The sequence below is a fragment of the Herpailurus yagouaroundi genome, unplaced genomic scaffold (genome assembly GCF_014898765.1).
Source record: "Herpailurus yagouaroundi ecotype Mexico unplaced genomic scaffold, PumYag 100, whole genome shotgun sequence".
Classification (NCBI taxonomy): Eukaryota; Metazoa; Chordata; class Mammalia; order Carnivora; family Felidae; genus Herpailurus; species Herpailurus yagouaroundi.
Window position 1 is genome coordinate 50,352,538 of NW_024412391.1, and position 2,467 is coordinate 50,355,004.

Below are 2,467 nucleotides of genomic sequence, written 5' to 3' on the forward strand. Positions count from 1 at the left end.
GTGTGGGATAGGAGATGGATAGATACCTAGTGTTCCTCTAAGTCTGACCACCCCCAGAAATGTCACAGTAAATGAATGACCCATTATCAAACATAAATCATTTGAAAACTTCTTCTGATTTCTGTAAAAGTATTATGGAATTCAGTGGTTGCCAAATATGGCAGCAATCAGAATCATACAAAGTGCTGGTAAGAAATATGAATTATTGAATCTCACTCCAAATTTACTGAGCAAGAATCTTTGAAGGTGAAGCCCTGGAATATCTATCTATCTATCTATCTATCTATCTATCTATCTCTTTTATCTATGTCCAATTTTTAATTATTTATTTTGAATTTATTGTAGATTCATAAGTTGCAAAAAAACATTAAGGGAGATCCCATGTATGCTTCAGCCAGTTTCTCTCAATGGTAACATTTTGCATAACCATAGCACAATATCCAAACTTGGAATATTTATTTTTATAAGCTCTCCAGATAATGATTACTCTGTTAGCTGGAAATTGATTGAATAAATGAATGAGTAATTGTTCAAGGAAATGGGATAACTTGGCTATTTTAATCCTGGAAAATTTAGCAACCTGATTATTTACCCAGAGATTAGGCAGTTCATTCATTGCTCTAATTAGAGGAATAATTCAGAATGGTTTATTGAAATCCTTTAATTAGTAATCTCTTTCTTCTTCTTCTTCTTCTTCTTCTTCTTCTTCTTCTTCTTCTTCTTTTTTTTGAGGCTTTGTAACCCCTCATTCAATGAACAGCCTGTACTGAAGTCTTTTCTGAAGTTTCATTTTCACCTCCCCCCAATACTTTGCAGACTGATGGAGATGTATTAGAATAGTGGATCTGTTTTGATCAGCACTCTACAGATAGCTGCTGAAATCTTTGCTCCTTTCCTTAAGAGAGAAATTAATTCTCTCTTAAGAAAATTCGTCTCATTCCATCTTCCTTTTTATTCCCCCATGTTATAATTACATGTTAATAGTGGCATTAAATTAAAATGACCCCTCCCACCCCACAAATCACTCAACTATTAACTAATTCAGTTCTTATCAAGTTGGTATAATTTTAAGCATTAGGAGATATGGATGCTTATCTTAGTTCTGCCATTTGCTGGTTGTCTGACCAACAAACTCAACCCATCTGATGTAATGTTATTTTTATAAGAGAAAATAAATGCCAACTTCCCTGCTATTACACAGACTTATTTTGTGTCATCAATAACACATTGTGTAAATGATGAAATAAACTAAATAAGCATTAGATGATGAGTTTGAGAATAATAGTAGTAATGGTTAGGAATTTTCAGCAGGTACCTCTTTACTTCCATGGGTGGGAGTTCTGTTATTGCTGCTTCTTTCTTTTTCCTTTCCCATGTATTGAAAAATAAATAAACTTGAACTAGAAGTTCTTCAGAACTTTATGGCATGCAGTTTTGGAATAGAGTTTGGAATGCTATTTAAATTATTTTAGTACTGCTTCTCTTTCCCGTGTTATGTAAAGCACCCATTTATTTAGGGATTCCTTCCAGTTGGTAGTGACAAGAATGGTCATGAGTGGTTAAACTTCACAAAATGCCTAAATATTATTCTACTGAAGATATGCCTTGAAAGCTGTTAAGCTGCAACAAAAATCTTTTCAGGTAGCATGTTAGGAAACTGAGTTAGTACCACTCTCGACATCATTCTGATCATCCTCAGTGGGCACCACAGAGGCAAGGGGATGGTTTCCTGAAGCAGCTGAGCAGTGGCTTGCTACTTGTGACTGGCCTCTGATACTAAATTGAGTTCCTCTGCACAGAACATATCAGAAATTTGTCTTTGCCACATCCACTAAAATTGCTATCAGTGGTGTGAAGACACTGAACATCTCACTGATCATTATTTTAGGAAGAAGAAGCTTTGAAAGCCCAGATACCAGGAAGGTGAGATCTATGACCCAGGGATACAGAGCAGCACAAAGTTAAGCATAAAGCTATGGACTCACAAATTCTGCCAAAAATAAAAGCTGTTACTCTATTCCAGGGCTACCTCTGCTCTGTGGTTTCTCTCACAAATGGAGTTTATCCTCACAAATTGGTGTTCTAAATTTCTTGCCAAGAACCTAATTAAATAACTGATACATGAAAAAAACAAACACAAGGGTATAGTTGATAGTATTCAGCAGATTCATTCTTTCTTTACTGGAATAAGAAAGGAGCCTTAGGAGAGGCAGTTAGGTGGAATGACTTTGAAGCCCAAGAACTTGATAGGTTAGAGGAACATGTGAGAAATATTTTAATCAACAGTACATTTCATGGTTACCACTCATGGAAAAGATGGTGCACCCTGTTTCCTTAAACGGATTCCCTGCTTTCCCACTTGCACCATAGGTCCCAGGCACAATGATTCCTTAAATGCCTTCATGGTAGATGTTCTCATCATTCCATGAAAACAGCCATGACTGTGGGAGAAGAGCATAAGTGGTAT

General features: G+C 36.0%; 1 pseudogene; it reads left to right on the forward strand.

Moving 5' to 3' along the window:
• Nucleotides 1–1,558: 1,558 nt before the first annotated feature.
• LOC121028100 (60S ribosomal protein L6-like) lies at nt 1,559–2,119 on the forward strand (annotated as a pseudogene).
• Nucleotides 2,120–2,467: the final 348 nt, after the last annotated feature.